The sequence below is a fragment of the Entelurus aequoreus genome, linkage group LG16 (genome assembly GCF_033978785.1).
Source record: "Entelurus aequoreus isolate RoL-2023_Sb linkage group LG16, RoL_Eaeq_v1.1, whole genome shotgun sequence".
In the NCBI taxonomy this organism is placed as follows: domain Eukaryota; kingdom Metazoa; phylum Chordata; class Actinopteri; order Syngnathiformes; family Syngnathidae; genus Entelurus; species Entelurus aequoreus.
The window spans coordinates 8185308-8205366 of NC_084746.1; the positions used below are offsets into that span (position 1 = coordinate 8185308).

At 42.5% G+C, this 20059-nt stretch overlaps 1 protein-coding gene across 4 annotated transcripts in view; it reads left to right on the top strand.

The window, feature by feature from the left end:
* Positions 1-94: 94 nt before the first annotated feature.
* LOC133631567 (rap guanine nucleotide exchange factor 4-like) overlaps positions 95-20059 on the top strand; it is a 115579-nt gene continuing 95614 nt past the window's right edge. For 2 of the 4 annotated variants that reach the window (XR_009821488.1, XM_062023904.1), the window contains exon 1: positions 95-270. The gene's annotated coding sequence lies outside the window, so the exon portion shown is untranslated. The remainder of the gene's footprint in view (positions 271-20059) is intronic. The other 2 variants (XM_062023901.1, XM_062023902.1) reach the window with 1 other exon arrangement.

Genomic DNA, 20059 nt, shown 5'->3' on the forward strand with positions numbered 1-20059 from the left:
TACTTGAAAGCAGCATGTTTAGCCTAGCATCAAATATTCCCCCCACAGAGTGTTCATATTCACGACGGTACTTGAAAGCAGCATGTCTCGTGTGGCCCTCCTTTGAAGAGCGCGCCTTTTTAGAAGCCAGGAAACGTTTTTTGTCGTCCAAAAAGTGAACAATAATAGCCAGAAATGTCTTCTTACCGGGAGTGGACTCAGCAGGTACCGAACGGCGTCTCCCTCGCGACGCCCAAGACAGACAGATGGCGACTCATGCTACTAAATAGTGTAAGTGGATAATCCCTGCTAATCCCGTGTAAACTACCCCACTAACTGCCGGGGACTAAGTAAGGTACTATGTTAGCATCATGATAATTAATAATTAAATGTACTATGTTAGCATCATAATAATTCATAATTAAATGTACTATGTTAGCATAATAATAATTCATAATTAAATGTACTATGTTAGCATCATAATAATTCATAATTAAATGTACTATGTTAGCATCATAATAATTCATAATTAAATGTACTATGTTAGCATAATAATAATTCATAATTAAATGTACTATGTTAGCATCATAATAATTAATTATTAAATGTACTATGTTATCATAATAATTAATAATTAAATGTACTATGTTATCATGATAAGAATTGATCATTAAATGTACTATGTTATCATGATAATTAATAAATGTACTATGTTATCATGATAAGAATTAATAATTAAATGTACTATGTTATCATAATAATTAAATGTACTATGTTATCATGATAATAATAATTAAATGTACTATGTTATCATCATAATAATTAAATGTACTATGTTAGCATCATAATTAATAATTAAATGTACTATGTTATCATGATAATTAATAATTAAATGTACTATGTTATCATGATAATAATTAATAATTAAATGTACTGTTATCATGATAAGAATTAATAATTAAATGTACTATGTTATGATAATAATTACTAATTAAATGTAGTATGTTATGATAGAAATGACTAATTAAATGTACTATGTTATCATGATAATAATTACTAATTAAATGTACTATGTTATGATAAGAATTAATAATTAAATGTACTATGTTATCATGATAAGAATTAATAATTAAATGTACTATGTTATCATGATAAGAATTTATAATTAAATGTACTATGTTATGATAATAATTAATACATGTACTATGTTATCATAAGAATTAATAATCAAATGTACTATGTTATCATGATAATAATTAATAATCAAATGTACTATGTTACCATGATAACAATTAATAATCAATTGTACAATGTAAGGCTTTTTTTATTTTCAAAACTTTTATATATTATTTATATATATATATATACATATATATATATATATATATATATATATATATATATATATATATATATATATATATATAATATATATATATATATATATATATCCTTTATATTTAACATTTGCATACAATCATAAAAATAATAATAATCAAAACAAGTACAAAACAGTGCCAGGGGGGTTGTAAACTCATCATCATCATTTCTTTTTATTCCTTTCATGAAAATGCATATATACAAGCCATATACAGTTGACACTTTCATTGTTTTTTTGTTTCTTATACATTTCCATGATCAGAAAGGAGCAGATGGAAGAATACTATTCTTATATTTATCTGCCCCCTTTTTAACACCAATTATTTTAGATGACTTTATCACTGTTCCCTCCACTGTCTGACACACTTACTCAATAAAGCAACTAAAGAAGAATGTAAAATATAATTATATGTAAAGCCATAGGCTCACACAAGTTCCGTAAATAATCCAAATTTGGAGCACGGCATCATAGTTTTCACAGCTTTTTGGTTGTCAGAGGTAGAAAGCGTTTTAAAGTACATTTCTAATTATTTTTTAAATGCACAAACAACAGCTCCGGTATTGACAAACTTACATTTAAAATATAAAACTTAGCCAATAGTATAATGAGGTTTCAAAGGCAAAATTCCTTTTCAAATGTTTTCTCATATTGTAATGTAAGGCTTTTCTCCACTTACCTTTACGGGTGTTGCAGCGTCATGGCGGTGCTCTGCTCCTCCTCATCTACTGAGGTCCTCAGTGAGAGATTGGGAACAAAAAGTAGCAATGATTGTCACACACACACACTCGGTGTGGTGAGATTATCCTACGCATTTGACTCATCACCCTCAGCCCCTGAAACACACCTGAGTGCAGGTTGCAGGTGATTGCAGATGACGCCGCGATGAAGTACCTGCTGTGTGTGTGTTGTATTTGTGTGTGTGTGTTGTATTTGTGTGTCTGCTTGTATGCCAGATGGACCTGACTGATCACACATGAAGCTGAGCGCTTCACTGGCTGTGACCTGGATCTGATGGGAGAATGGAGACCATGGTCCCAGGTGGCGATAAGGCCTAGTTAATATAAATAGTGGCCAATGAAGAAGCCCTCGTCAAAATGAGGTGAAGCAAAACCGGGAGGGTACGGAGGGAAAGTATTAGAAGAAGAACAAAACTAGATTTCAGAGCCAATCAGAGCACACTTACTGAATAACAACAACAAGTAACAGTTGATTGTTGATGAGATGTTTTTGACATGAAGTGTAGACTCCTGAACAAAATGACAGGAGTATCTCGGCTTTCGTTAATCGGACAAACACAGAATTGTAAAAAGGCGAAGCAATTATTACTTCAAGTAATAATGTAAATGCTAATAATTGGTTCCAGACACCCAAACATATGAACAGAAAACACATTTAATTTGGAATACTTATAGGTTTAGGTCAGGAGTGTCAAACGTGCGGACCGTATCAGGCCGCCAAACAGGTTTAATCCACAAGATGACTTTGCTAAGTATAAAATTGTGCTGCAATTTTTACCATGAAAGAAACTGCCGTTGTAAATGTGTCTACTAGATGTGGCAATAGCTGTTGAGGTATGACCCACGTCACATTGTTTAAGATGGCGTGTCAGCTGACTTTAAGCCAGGGGTGGGCAATTAATTTTTACCGGGGGCCGCATGAGCAACCCGAGCACTGCTGGAGGGCCACATCGACAATATTTTATTTAAATTTTGCTCAATATTATTTTTGATATATACCGTAAGATAATTAATAATAATAGTAATACTTCAACATAGTGTGTGTAACAGCATTCCATGACTAATATAAATAAATTAACATTAAAAATAAATGACAGTAAAATAAGCACACATATGACTGAGGAGTCATAGTGTAACTTTGTGTGGTGTTTGAGTTATCCGACTTTTTGTGTGGCCGTAAACGCACCAGTGGTTTAGTGCTATGCGTGTTGGTGACAGATGACAAGTTGGTTTTGGCCTGGTTTGTACGGCAGAAAATGACTAGTTTTTCGAGATAGAATTGTTTTACTCATGTTTTTGGTGTGGTTATGTCCGAATATAAACAGTTTTACTCAATAAAGTGATCGATATAATTCCTGTCCTCGAAGCATCTGGATAGACGTTACAATAATTGAACGGTGTTCAATTGAACGGTGTTGACGAACACCGTTAGGGCCGCTTGTTGTCACTGTCACTCAAAGTTGCATTGCAAAATTACATAGAATAAATATGTTTATTTTGTTTAGAATTCAGATGGGATTTGATTTGGTGCGCGGCATATATTTGCTGCGCGCAGCAGACGCTTGAGCAGTGCGCAATTGCGCAGGCACGCACCTTAGAGGGAACGTTGCTTTGCAGTTCATGTCTTGTTGGAAACACGCCATTCTTCATCAACTTTTCTCTTTTTAGCGTCTCGGGTGTAAACCGTGCATCACTTGTCGCTGCATGTGCACCTTCACTCGCAGGTTACACACGGACACACGCCCATAAATAATACTTTTCAAAATAAAAGCAGCACAGTTGTATTGCGCGCACAACATAGATGTTTTTTCAACTTTATTTTGTAATTCACTCACAATCACGCACACGCATACGTCCACACGGAAGTAATACAAATAACGATTTTCAAAACAAAAGCAGCACCGTTGTATTGCACACTCGACATAGATACTTTTTAAAATTTATTTTGTAATTTATAATTGGCCTCACGTGGGCCGGACAGGGACGCACAAAGGGCCGGATGCGGCCCGCGGGCCGCAGAATGCCCAGGTCTGCTTTAAGCGCTCTCTGGATTGGCTGCCCCGACTCCAGGTGCAAACAATCTTGTTGAGGCTGGCTGCACAATACTTTCTTTTATTGTAAATCATCCACTCAAAGGATAAAATAACCAAACGGTAAGATGCAAAAACTTAACATGACCGTCATCTTTGTTATTGGGTATATTTTTTGGGTGTGTACCTGTTTGTTGTATGTTAAATATTGCTTATCAGCTTATATGAAATGAATGCTTCATTATGATGTCATCTTTTTGGGAGAAGGCCAGGCTCTCTGTGTGACGAGTCACGATATAATGTGTGTGTGTGTGACCTTGTGCCATGTCACTGCCCCATATGCTTATCTGTTCCCTCAGCCGTACTCAGTCTGCTCGTCCAGGGAATGACACTGTCAGTCTCTCAAAAGATGAACACACAATTCAGTATTTAAATGAGCAAAACCACAATTCTGCTATGAAGTTGCAGGAAAGCAGTATGAGAAATTCTGATTCAATGATACTGCCACCCAGTGCTGAAATGGCTGTATTGCAAGCTTGTTTTATAACAGGTTGAGTAAGGTGTTGATAAATTGAACAGGGGTTGTCAAGGTGAAGTACAGGGATCCTCTTCCTGGGGGTTACAATTTGGGTGTGGCCTCCCTTCCTCACCCAAAAACTGACTATCAGGAGCATGTTTGTGGCTTTTTCTGCTCACTCCAACACGGTTTAGGGTCTCTGCATGAGGTAAAAATCTATGAATTTTGCATTTGACATATTTAAAGTTAGCTTAGAAGGTTTGTAGATCTTTTCTTTATTTTTATCAAGCCGCTACACCTCTGCTAAGGTTTTCTGGTGCCTGCCCACTGGTGGCACACTTTGGAAACCTCTGACATAGAATACATAACTATATAGTAAACAGAAATAACACAGTAAGCACCCATTAGACATGCGTAATATGGCCTAAATTCTGTGTGTGTGCGTATATATATATATATATATATATATATATATATATATATATATATATATATATATATATATATATATATATATATATATATATACTACACAAAAATTTCGGTTCAGTACGTGCCTCGATTTAGAGGTCACGGTTCAGTTCATTTTCGGTACAGTAAGAAAACAACAAAATATACATTTTTGGGTTATTTATTTACCAAATTTGCAAAATCTTCCACCAAAAATATTTTTCTTAGTGTAATATTTGATGTGAAGTAATGGGAACCTTGGATAGGTCAATAATTCATAGTAACATTGATTTGGATTCAATATTATGTTTTGAGCAATGACAGTTTGAAAGACAAAAAAACAGCTTTGTTTTTCTAGTCAACATTGCAACTTTTTCTAAATGACATTTAACCTTTAAGCTTTTTTATTTCACTTTTGTTATGTTTTTGTTTATTTGAATAGTATTTTTAGAATGTGCCGTGGGCCTTTAAAACATTAGCTGTGGGCCGCAAATGGCCTCCGGGGCACACTTTTGACACCCCTGCTATAGATAATAAAAAATTAAATGTGATAAATCTATGGATAAAAAGCAGAGCCTGGCGATGCATGCGCGTTTATCATAACTCTCTCTCTCTCTCTCTCTCTGTCTCTGCCCCTCCCTCACCAATGCTGCTGCTTTGTTTTTAACCCCTTCTTAACCCTGAACGTACATTGAAAATACACGCAACCCTAACTCAAAATGCCGGACATTTGAGGCATTTAAGAAACTCCGCCCTGACAGCTCCGCAAAAGAGGACATGTCCGGTGAAAAGAGGACGTATAGTCAGTCTATCCTAGCTCGTTAGCTGCTAGCATGCTGTGTGTTGTGCCTCGGTGTGCATTGTTTACACAACGTGCGTTACGCTACTTAATATGTCCATGTGGAAACTCGTTCGGTACACAACCGAACCGGAACCCCCGTACCGAAACGGTTCAATACAAATACACGTACCGTTACACCCCTAATATATATATATATATATATATATATATATATATATATATATATATATATATATATATATATATATATATATATATATATTTTTTTTTAAATTGTAGATTGTCAATTCAAAACTATCAATGAACATGGGGAATTATGTAATTAACAAAAAAAGGTGAAATAACTGAAAATATGTTTTAAATTTTAGTTTCTTCAAAACAGCCACCCTTTGCTCTGATTACTGCTTTGCACACTCTTGGCATTCTCTCGATGAGCTTCAAGAGGTAGTCACCTGAAATGGGTTTCACTTCATAGGTGTGCTTGACTCTCATCGAGAGAATGCCAAGAGTATCATCTACAATGTAAATAGTCATGAAAATAAAGAAAACACATTGACACACTTTTGGCCTTTTGACCACGACTGTGTGTGTGTGTGTGTGTGTGTGTGTATATATATATATATATATATATATATATATATATATATATATATATATATATATATATATATATATATATGTATATGTATATATCAGTGGTGGTCAAAAGTGTACATACACTTGTAAAGAACATGATGTCATGGCTGTCTTGAGTTTCCAATCATTTCTACAACTCTTATTTTTTTGTGATGTAGTGATTGGAGCACATACTTGTTGGTCACAAAAAAACATTCATGAAGTTTGCTTCTTTTAGTGAAGTGAAGTGAATTATATTTATATAGCGCTTTTCTCTAGTGACTCAAAGCGCTTTACATAGTGAAAACCCAATATCTAAGTTACATTTAAACCAGTGTGGGTGGCACTGAGAGCAGGTGGGTAAAGTGTCTTGCCCAAGGACACAACGGCAGTGACTAGGATGGCGGAAGCGGGAATCGAACCTGCAACCCTCAGGTTGATGGCACGGCCACTCTACCAACCGAGCTATACCGCCCCTGAATGAATGAATTTATTATGGGTCTACTGAAAATTTATTATGGGTCTACTGAAAATGTGAGGGTCAAAAGTATACATACAGCAATGTTAATATTTGCTTACATGTCCCTTGGCAAGTTTACCTGCAATAAGGCGCTTTTGGTAGCCATCCACAAGCTTCTGCTTGACCACTTGACCACTAAATTGGTGCAGTTCAGCTAAATGTGTTGCTTTTCTGACATGGACTTGTTTCTTCAGCATTGTCCACACCTTTAAGTCAGGACTTTGGGAAAGCCATTCTAAAACCTTCATTCTAGCCTGATTTAGCCATTCCTTTACCACTTTTGAGGTGTGTTTGGGGTCATTGTCCTGTTGGAACACCCAACTGTGCCCAAGACCCAACCTCCGGGCTGATGATTTTAGCTTGTCCTGAAGAATTTGGAGCTAATCCTCCTTTTTCATTGTCCCATTTAAAGCAGCAGTTCCATTGGCAGCAAAACAGGCCCAGAGCATAATACTACCACCACCATGCTTGACGGTAGGATTGGTGTTCCTGGGATTAAAGGCCTCACCTTTTCTCCTCCAAACATATTGCTGGGTATTGTGGCCAAACAGCTCCATTTTTGTTTCATCTGACCACAGAACTTTCCTCCAGAAGGTCTTATCTTTGTCCATGTGATCAGCAGCAAACTTTAGAGGAGCCTTAAGGTGTGGCTTCTGGAGCAAGGGCTTCCTTCTTGCATGGTAGCCTCTCAGTCCATGGCGATGCTTGACTGTAGACACTGACACCTGTGTTCCAGCAGCTTCCAAGTCATTGCAGACCTGCTTTTTGCTGGTTCTCGGTTGACTCTTGATCATCCTGACCAATTTTCTCTCAGCAGCAGGTGATAGCTTGTGTTTTCTTCCTGATGGTGGCAGTGACAAAACTGTGCCATGCACTTTATACTTAGGAACAATTGTCTGCACAGTTGCTCTTGGGACCTTAAGATGCTTTGAAATGGCTCTAAGTGACTTTCCTGACTTGTTCAAGTCAATGATTTGTTTTTTTTAGGGTTAGTTCCTTTGACTTTCCCATTGCGGCGTTTGTAAGCGAGTCTGATGACTGCATCACATGAGCCATATTTAAATGGACAGGTGTCATCAATCATATTCACTCACATGAAGTTAAGAGGCCATGAAGATAATTTGATTTGATTGTAACTTTTCTACATCACCAACATTGATCATGTATGTTGCTGTATGTATACTTTTGACCCAGCACATTTGCTCACATTTTCAGTAGAGCCATAATAAATTCATAAAAGAAGCAAACTTCATGAATGTTTTTTTGTGACCAACAAGTATGTGCTCCAATCACTACATCACAAAAAAATAAGAGTTGTAGAAATGATTGGAAACTCAAGACAGCCATGACATGATGTTCTTTACAAGTGTATGTACACTTTTGACCACCACTGTATATATATGTGTGTGTGTGTGTGTGTGTGTGTGTGTGTGTGTGTGTGTGTGTGTGTGTGTGTGTGTGTGTGTGTGTGTGTGTGTGTGTGTGGTTAGATAGATATACACATTCATAAATACTAGGGATGTCCGATAATGGCTTTTTGCCGATATCCGATATTCCGATATTGTCCAACTCTTTAATTACCGATACCGATATATGCAGTCGTGGAATAAACACATTATTATGCCTAATTTGGACAACCAGGTATGGTGAAGATAAGGTACTTTAAAAAAAATAAAATAAAATAAGATAACTAAATTAAAAACATTTTCTTGAATAAAAAAGAAAGTAAAACAATATAAAAACAGTTACATAGAAACTAGTAATTAATGAAAATGAGTAAAATTAACTGTTAAAGGTTAGTATTATTAGTGGACCAGCAGCACGCACAATCATGTGTGCTTACGGACTGTATCCCTTGCAGACTGTATTGATATATATTGATATATAATGTAGGAACCAGAATATTGATAACAGAAAGAAATGGGGGGAGGGAGGTTTTTTGGGTTGGTGCACTAATTGTAAGTGTATCTTGTGTTTTTTATGTTGATTTAATTAAAAAAACCAAAAAAAACCCCCAGATACAGATAATAAAAAAAGCGATACCGATAATTTCAGATATTACATTTTAACGCATTTATCGGCCGATAAATGTATAATCGGACATCCCTAATAATTACACACATTTTTACACAGCAGAAGTGTCTCAAAAGTCAGGTGTAAAAAGACAGCTAATAGAGAGTTCTTCCTTCACACACGTCTAAATACGCACATGTGCACATTTTTTCAAACACACGATCGAAATACAAACGGACTGATATTTTTTTACACACAGAAAACTTAAAACACACACACACGTGGCTCTGATTACACACACACAGATTGTTATACAGACACACATATCAGTACACACGTACGTGAATTGGATTACACACACACAGATTGTTATACAGACACACATATCGGTACACACGTACGTGAATTGGATTACACACACACAGATTGTTATACAGACACACATCAGTACACACGTACGTGAATTGGATTACACACACACAGATTGTTATACAGACACACATATCAGTACACACGTACGTGAATTGGATTACACACACACAGATTGTTATATAGACACACATATCAGTACACACGTACGTGAATTGGATTGCACACACAGATTGTTATACAGACACACATATCAGTACACACGTACGTGAATTGGATTACACACACACAGATTGTTATACAGACACACATATCAGTACACACGTACGTGAATTGGATTGCACACACACAGATTGTTATACAGACACACATATCAGTACACACGTACGTGAATTGGATTACACACACACAGATTGTTATACAGACACACATATCAGTACACACGTACGTGAATTGGATTACACACACACAGATTGTTATACAGACACACATATCAGTACACACGTACGTGAATTGGATTACACACACACAGATTGTTATACAGACACACATATCAGTACACACGTACGTGAATTGGATTACACACACACAGATTGTTATACAGACACACATATCAGTACACACGTACGTGAATTGGATTACACACACACAGATTGTTATACAGACACACATATCAGTACACACGTACGTGAATTGGATTGCACACACACAGATTGTTATACAGACACACATATCAGTACACACGTACGTGAATTGGATTGCACACACACAGATTGTTATACAGACACACATATCAGTACACACGTACGTGAATTGGATTACACACACACAGATTGTTATACAGACACACATATCAGTACACACGTACGTGAATTGGATTACACACACACAGATTGTTATACAGACACACATATCAGTACACACGTACGTGAATTGGATTGCACACACACAGATTGAGATACCCATTTGCAAATAATTTTGCTACAATAATACTGCTATAATTTAGAAGGTGCACTGTGGCGGGACGTTAGCCGCTTGCTCGGGACATTGCGTTCTCAATGCTTGTCGCTGTTAAATTTGCAGAACACAGCTATAGAATGTGTCATCAACAAGGATTATCACGATATGACAATGGTATTAAAAACTCTACGGACAGCCAAATTTATATCCTTTATATATCGTCTTTATCACGCAACCCTAGTGTCCATTACTTCATTCTTAATGTTATAATATGTATCATTATTGTGTGCTATTCTACAAATACAATGTAACCCCTGGAATGTTGTCCTGTCTGATAGTAACACATTCATACAAAGTAAAAGAATTGCTCAGTCACCCTCCATTTATCACGCCTGTTTGAGTGCATTGTCTAGCAAATGTATGCGGACAAGCGTGAACACACACACACACACACACACACACACACACACACACACACACACACACACACACACACACACACACACACACACACACACACACACACACAGTCTGCAGGCGGCAGGTGCTTACACTTTAGTTCACTGGTCGTAGTACAGTACTGCACTACTTACACATACAAAATACTAAACGGTTTAGCACCATCTAATCTTGCTGATTGAAATCTAGGTTCTAAGAACGCTGGCTACGTAGTGATTTCCAGAGGCCAAAAAAGTCTGCAGGCTCTGGAGTGTTTTCTATTCGGGCTCCCGTACTCTGGAATGTTCTATCAGCAAGAGTTTAAGATCCAAACATTTAGGTCCTACTTTAAAAGTCATTTATTCTACAGGGGCGTCAAAGTCATTTCAGTTCAGGGGCAACATGGAGGAGAATCTATTCCCAAGTCAAATCATGGCATGATAACTTCAAAATACAACTATGGCAACTTCAGATTGTTTCTTTGTTTTGCTTTGGCCCCAAATAGAACAAGGACATTCTGAAAAGGTACATATCACAAATAATCCTCTTGACAAAACATATTATTTGAAAATTCTGAGGAAAAAGTTGTTGCCGTTTCAAAACCACCATGAAGAACACGATGAACTTAGACTTCATCTCAGTGTATCTACAAAGCACTTCAACTTTAAGGCACAGCCCATCTCGGATTGAACAAAAACAAAATAAAGCACACATTTTATGTATCAACTACCTCATTTGTCATTTCCACATATTCACCCCGTGCTAAGTCAACCAACTGAGGTAGAAACTATTCAAGAGGGTTGACTTACTCCCTGCCTTCTAGGCATCATTGTGTATTGATAGGAAAATACAATGTGTCAACTATTTCAACAAACTGAAAATAACAACTTAAAAGACTGACAGTATTGCAGTAAATCAATTATTTATTTTACTCCTGTTTGTTTTATGATGGGTCGAGGAGGAGTCGTCGCAGCCCCGCTTTACCGTGTACCTCTTGCTTGTATAAACTATTTGCTTGCCTCACAGAATAGCTATTGCGACATCCAGAGGGCACATTTAGAACAGCAGTTTCTTTAACTTAAAAATGCAGCTGAATTTTACACTTAGCTAACTCATCTCGGGGGCCGGATTGAACCTCTCGCTTTTAAATAATTTCTGTCCCTGGAGAGGTACCAGTCTGGAGGATGCGCTAGCTGTTCTAAGATGTGTTCTGAGGTAGACCACTCCTCTATGCCATAAATGAAGCCTTCCTAAGGACTGGACTCTCACATGATCATAAATATATACCCACTTGGCATCCATTGCAGCCGGTTAACCAGGAGGAGGGTCCCAAGGTTTCTTCCTTTTCCCATCCATCCATCCATCCATCTTCTTCCGCTTATCCGAGGTCGGGTCGCGGGGGCAGCAGCCTAAGCAGGGAAACCCAGACTTCCCTCTCCCCAGCCACTTCGTCCAGCTCTTCCCGGGGGATCCCGAGGCGTTCCCAGGCCAGCCGGGAGACATAGTCTTCCCAACGTGTCCTGGGTCTTCCCCGTGGCCTCCTACCGGTCGGACGTGCCCTAAACACCTCCCTAGGGAGGCGTTCGGGTGGCATCCTGACCAGATGCCCGAACCACCTCAACTGGCTCCTCTCGATGTGGAGGAGCAGCGGCTTTACTTTGAGCTCCTCCCGGATGGCAGAGCTTCTCACCCTATCTCTAAGGGAGAGCCCCGCCACCCGGCGGAGGAAACTCATTTGGGCCGCTTGTACCCGTGATCTTGTCCTTTCGGTCATAACCCAAAGCTCATGACCATAGGTGAGGATGGGAACGTAGATCGACCGGTAAATTGAGAGCTTTGCCTTCCGGCTCAGCTCCTTCTTCACCACAACGGATCGATACAGCGTCCGCATTACTGAAGACGCCGCACCGATCCGCCTGTCGATCTCACGATCCACTCTTCCCCCACTCGTGAACAAGACTCCAAGGTACTTGAACTCCTCCACTTGGGGCAGGGTCTCCTCCCCAACCCGGAGATGGCACTCCACCCTTTTCCGGGCGAGAACCATGGACTCGGACTTGGAGGTGATGATTCTCATCCCAGTCGCTTCACACTCAGCTGCGAACCGATCCAGCGAGAGCTGAAGATCCTGGCCAGATGAAGCCATCAGGACCACATCATCTGCAAAAAGCAGAGACCTAATCCTGCAGCCACCAAACCAGATCCCCTCAACGCCTTGACTGCGCCTAGAAATTCTGTCCATAAAAGTTATGAACAAAATCGGTGACAAAGGGCAGCCTTGGCGGAGTCCAACCCTCACTGGAAACGTGTCCGACTTACTGCCGGCAATGCGGACCAAACTCTGGCACTGATCATACAGGGAGCGGACCGCCACAATCAGACAGTCCGATACCCCATACTCTCTGAGCACTCCCCACAGGACTTCCCGAGGGACACGGTCGAATGCCTTCTCCAAGTCCACAAAACACATGTAGACTGGTTGGGCAAACTCCCATGCACCCTCAAGGACCCTGCCGAGAGTATAGAGCTGGTCCACAGTTCCACGACCAGGACGAAAACCACACTGTTCCTCCTGAATCCGAGGTTCGACTATCCGGCGTAGCCTCCTCTCCAGCACACCCGAATAGACCTTACCGGGAAGGCTGAGGAGTGTGATCCCACGATAGTTAGAACACACCCTTCGGTTCCCCTTCTTAAAGAGAGGAACCACCACCCCGGTCTGCCAATCCAGAGTCTTGTCAACCAAGACAGCCCCACAGCATTCCTTTTCCCATTTCAGGCTTTTTGAGTTTTTCCTTGCCCGCATGTGGGTTCAGACCAGGAGATGTCGTTATAGTTTGCGCAGCACTTGTGATGAAGGGCCATATAAACACACTTCTTATTGATCTGCGCTGCTGACCCGTCTCCGCTCGGGACTGTTTCCTGCTGGCCCCACTATGGACTGGACTCTCGCTGATGTGTTGGATCGACTGTGGACTGGACTTTCACCATATTATGTCAGACCCACTCGACATCCATTGCTTTCGGTCTCCCCTAGAGGGGGGTGGTGGGGGGGAGGGTTACCCACATATGCGGTCCTCTCCAAGGTTTCTCATAGTCATTCACCGACGTCCCACTGGGGTGAGTTTTTCCTTGCCCGTATGTGGGCTCTGTACCGAGGATGTCGTTGTGGCTTGTGCAGCCCTTCGAGACACTTGTGATTTAGGGCTATATAAATAAACATTGATTGATTGATTGATTGATTGATTGATAACACATTCATACAAAGCAAATATGAATGTTGATCCACTTGCATTCTTACATCATTCAGGCTGATTGATGATATTTCAGTCATTTTTCTGGAGTGACTAAAAATATAATGTTAATATTTTTGCTGTCTTTTCTCCACTTATTGACAGAACTGGTGTTTAACTTCTATTAATGAACAAACTATTCACTCCATCCCTGCAAGCAACAATGTCAACAAAAGACCCCAGGATGGCTGTCACTCCAACACGAGCATACCCTTCCATGTTTGCTGATACTGCACACATAATACCCACATACCCTTCCATGTTTGCTGATACTGCACACATAATACCAAGATACCCTTCCATGTTTGCTGATACTGCACACATAATACCAAGATACCCTTCCATGTTTGCTGATACTGCACACATAATACTAACATACCTGTGGAGGGGAGCGTGGCCTGCGGGCCTGCCGCGGAGAGGGGTGTGTAAGGACCGCTCTCGAGTAGATTGCCCAGCTGGGACTTGTTATCTAATCACCCGTCGCCTTTATTAGCAGCAGCCGGCAGAGACACGTTGTTGGAGTTGGAGTTGCTGGTGAGCAGACGCATAGAGAGAGACACGCCGGACTGGAAGACTCCCTGTCCCCCCACTGGCACCCTACGGAAGACTTCCCACTTGAGCAATCTCAGGATGCCACTCTGCCCTCTGCCTGGGACCAAGTGATATCTATTTATGGTCAGCTGGTGCGCCCGGGAACAACGCGGGTATTCCCTCACTTTACTTTAATCAGAGATAGATTATACAGAGTGAGTCGTGACACTCAAACAGGAGAGGAAATCACCCAGTTGTTGGTGCTGAAACGCCGTCGGGAAATGGTTTTCCAGGCGGCGCACTTTCACCCCATGGCCGGACACATGGGGTATGATAAAACACTCCACCGGGTAATGGTCCGTTTTTGTTGGCCAGGCATCCGGGCAGACGTGCGCCGCTGGTGCGCGGCCTACCCGGACTGCCAGCTAGTCAATCCAGCGGCCACCCCCAGGACGCCTTTGCGCCCATTACCAGTCATGGAGGTCCTGTTTCAGTGGATTGGCATGGACCTCGTTGGACCATTCCACCTGAGCACACGGGGATATCGTTTTGTGCTAGTCCTGGTGGATTACGCAACTCGCTATCCCGAAGCAGTGCCGCTGCGGTCCATCTCTTTCAGGTCATCTCCCGAGTCGGAATCCCGAAAGAGATTCTGGAAATGGTTTTCCAGGCGGCGCACTTTCACCCCATGGCCGGACACATGGGGTATGATAAAACACTCCACCGGGTAATGTACCGTTTTTGTTGGCCAGGCATCCGGGCAGACGTGCGCCGCAGGTGCGCGGCCTACCCGGACTGCCAGCTAGTCAATCCAGCGGCCACCCCCAGGACGCCTTTGCGCCCATTACCAGTCATGGAGGTCCTGTTTCAGTGGATTGGCATGGACCTCGTTGGACCATTCCACCTGAGCATACGGGGATATCGTTTTGTGCTAGTCCTGGTGGATTACGCAACTCGCTATCCCGAAAGAGATTCTGGAAATGGTTTTCCAGGCGGCGCACTTTCACCCCATGGCCGGACACATGGGGTATGATAAAACACTCCACCGGGTAATGGTCCGTTTTTGTTGGCCAGGCATCCGGGCAGACGTGCGCCGCTGGTGCGCGGCCTACCCGGACTGCCAGGTAGTCAATCCAGCGGCCACCCCCAGGACGCCTTTGCGCCCATTACCAGTCATGGAGGTCCTGTTTCAGTGGATTGGCATGGACCTCGTTGGACCATTCCACCTGAGCACACGGGGATATCGTTTTGTGCTAGTCCTTTTGGATTACGCAACTCGCTATCCCGAAGCAGTGCCGCTGCGGTCCATCTCTTTCAGGTCATCTCCCGAGTCGGAATCCCGAAAGAGATTCTGACTGACCAGGGTACGTCCTTTATGTCAGGCACGATAAAGGAGCTGTACGGATTATTGGGGATCAAATGCATTCGGACCAGCGTCTACCACCCGCAGACCGACGGGTTGGTAGAGCAGCTGAATAGGACATTGAGACCCATGATCCGTAAGTACGTGCACAAGGACAAACCAAATTGGCATAAATGGTTGGATCACCTGTTATTTGCAGTGCGGGAGGTTCCCCAGGCCTCCACTGGGTTTTCCCCCTTTGAATTATTGTACGGCAGGAAGCCGCGCAGGGTTTTGAACGTTATGGACCTGAGAGCAAAACTCCGCACGTTGGGTCACTTATCACGTGAGAGTTTGCTCCGGGCCCAGGAGCGTCAGCAGCGCCTGTATAACAGGGGGACGCAGCTAAGAACATTTTCACCGGGAGAAAAAGTGCTTGTATTACTCCCGACATCCAGCTCTGAATTACTCGCCAAGTGGCAAGGACCATTTGTGGACACACGGCGAGTGTATGATGTATGAGACACACAAATTTACCACCTCAACCTCCTGAAAGCTTGGAATATGAGACCAGCCCGGGTGTGACGGTGCGGTCTCAGCCCTATAGGCTTCCAGAACACAAACGCAAAGTGGTTCGGGAAGAATAAAATCAATGCTGGAGTTAGGGGTAATAGAAGAGTCACATCGCAGCCCCATCGTTCTGGTAGGGAAGAAGGATGGTTCTGTGCGGTTCTGTGTGGATTACCGCAAGGTAAATGAAGTGTCACGTTTTGACGCCTACCCAATTGTTGACGAGCTCTTGGATCGGCTGGGCACTGCTCGTTTTTTCACGACACTGGATTTGACCAAGGGCTACTGGCAGATTCCCTTGTCTCCAGAGTCCAAGGAAAAAACGGCATTCTCCACTCCGGAAGGATTATACCAATTTGTGACACTTCCGTTCGGCTTGTTCAGTGCGCCCGCTACGTTCCAGCGCCTCATGGACCGGGTGCTGCGTCCCCGCGCTGCATATGCTGCCGCCTACCTAGATGATGAATACCATCCAGAGTGACAGCTAGGCGGAGCATATGCAGAGGGTGGGGGTGGTGCTCGATTCACTGAGGTGGGTGGGGCTCACCGCCAACCCGGCGAAGTGCGTGGTTGGCCGGAGGGAGGTACAGACCTAGGTGCTCCAGATCTGGTCCGGTGGACGGAGCAGTGCCAGCAGGCGTTTGAGAGGGTGAAGAAGGCCCTCTGCGAGGAGCCGGTCCTGCACATGCCTAACTTTTCTCTCCCGTTCGGTTTTCAGGCTGACGCGTCGGGCAGAGTTGCTGGGAGGCTGTTTTGTCCCAGCGGGTGGGGGGCGTCGACCGCCCGGTGCTGTACATCAGTCGAAAACTCTCAGACCGGGAGGCGAGGTACAGCACGGTGGAGAGGGACTGCCTCGCCATCCGGTGGACGGTCGGTGCCATCCGGTGGGCGGTCGGTGCCCTCCAGTACCTCCTGGGGCGCTCATTCGGCCTCTGCTCAGACCACAAACCCCTCCAGTGGCTCCACCGCACGAAGGATGCCAACGCACGGATCACCCGTTGGTATCTAGCTTTACAACCCTACAACTTCAGAGGGATCCACAAGCCGGGGGCGCAGATGGCCGCGGGCCTGCCGCGGAGCGGGGTGTGTAAGGACCGACCTCGAAGCCAGCGGCAGGTGAATAGATTGCCCAGCTGGGGCTTGTTATCTAATCACCCGTCGCCTTTATTAGCAGCAGCAGCCGGTCAGAGACACGTTGTTGGAGTTGGAGTTGCCGGTGAGCAGATGCATAGAGAGAGACACGCCGGACTGGAAAAACATATATTGCTGGAAAGCAAGCCACCCCCGGGAGTTTATGTCAAATAAAAGACTTGATTCAAACTGTCTACCGGGCTCCCCAAGATCTGTCGGCGTCAGGAGAACCCACCACAAGAGGGAAACTTCTACAATACCCTTCCATGTTTCCTGATACTGCAGACATAATACCCACATACCCTTCCATGTTTGCTGATACTGCACACATAAACAGGGTTTCCCGCAGCGCTTTGTTGTTAAGGCGGCCGCCTTAGCAACAAAGAGCCACCGCCTAAACTAAAGTCTTAACAAGCTGCTACGCTTCGTTCTGCCTCTGTCAGTACGTCTCTGCAGCACCCAGCATTGTCCCACCCACAGAACTGTCTGATTGGTTACACGCAGAGCGTTAACAGCCAATCAACAGTGCATATTTAGAGCGCATATAACAGCCAATCAGCAGTCCGTATTCAGAGCGCATGTAACAGCCAATCAGCAGTGCGTATTCAGAGCGCAAGGAGTCAGTGGTCAGGCAGGCAGAGAGGAGAGACGTGGGGTGAGCAGGTAAGCATAAGGCAGCAGACTCTCCCCAAATTATAATAAACACCTCCCAGTCAACTACTAGTAACATCACTATGAGCCCGTTGACGTTCTAGAAGCATTCGCGGCATCTCAGCTCGCTTGCAGTCCTTGAGGTGAAGGCTCATTAGCTTTTAGCGTAACGTTAGTGAGGTGTGTGCGCGTGCGTGCGTGTGTGTGTGTGTGTGTGTGTGTGTGTGTGTGTGTGTGTGTGTGTGTGTGTGTGTGTGTGTGTGTGTGTGTGTGTGTGTGTGTGTGTGTGTGTGTGTGTGTGTGTGTGTTACGGACAGCAAAGCTCTGTCTGTCTGAGAGAAAGCATTATTGACCTACAGTTAACAACTAAGTTATTTCACATGACCTTTTTCTGTGTTGATTGAGCTGTGTTGAAGCAGCAAAAAAGGACATTATGTCAAATGAAGAGTTTCTGTCTCTGATAGTTGATATAATAATGTAACTGAATTATAAAGTCTACATGAACTCCATGGTGTTCAGGGATGAAAAGTCTCTCCTATTGCTATTGTACTATTTTTTCAGCTACAGTTACATGAATCATTATTAATGTAGCAGCCTAGTTTTGAATGGCATGGTCCCTGCTATCACATGTTGATAAAAATATAACATTTACATAACAAAAATCAACTACAGGCTTCCCAAATGCTGTAATAAATTAAGCATGATGAGTTGAGCATATGTCAGCATGTGGCCCCACTTTTAACTCTTTTTTTCTAACGCTTATTGCAAACGCTTACTTACAGTTAGTCATTAATTTGACTTATTAAGTCATTTTTTTGTCATTATTTTGACTTCGTAAATTACGAAGTCAAAATATTAACTTACTAAGTCATAATAATGACATACTTTGTATCTCAGGTAACTAGGACTGTTTTGTGTATTGTTTTTACTTTACGGGAAAAATATTGAGATATATATATACTGTATATATATATATAGTATATCAGCATTCAGCATACGAAGCGTAAAATAACCACAAATTGTAGGCTTCCTCACGCGACGAAGCCGGCCTACTTCACCACAGTCTGTAGTCTATTGCCCCCCCCCCCCCCCCCCCAAGCTGTGGTGGCAGCGATGAGATGGAGACGTGATGGCGACAGGCCGAGTTACGCTGTTCCTTACGACCACCCACCCCCTTCCCCTGGAGAGACACCACCTTAACTAACACATTTTTGGGGGGAAACACTGTAATACTAACATACCTTTCCATGTTTCCTGATACTGCACACATAATACCCACATATCCTTCCATGTTTCCTGATACTGCACACATAATACGTACATACCCTACCATGTTTCCTGATACTGCACACATAATACCCACATACCCTTCCATGTTTCCTGATACTGCACACATAATACCCACATACCCTTCCATGTTTCCTGATACTGCACACATAATACCCACATACCCTTCCATCTTTCCTGATACTGCACACATAATACCCACATACCCTCCCATGTTTCCTGATACTGCACACATAATACCAACATACCCTTCCATGTTTCCTGATACTGCACACATAATACGCACATACCTTACCATGTTTCCTGATACTGCACACATAATACCCACATACCCTTCCATGTTTCCTGATACTGCACACATAATACCCACATATCCTTCCATGTTTCCTGATACTGCACACATAATACGCACATACCCTACCATGTTTCCTGATACTGCACAC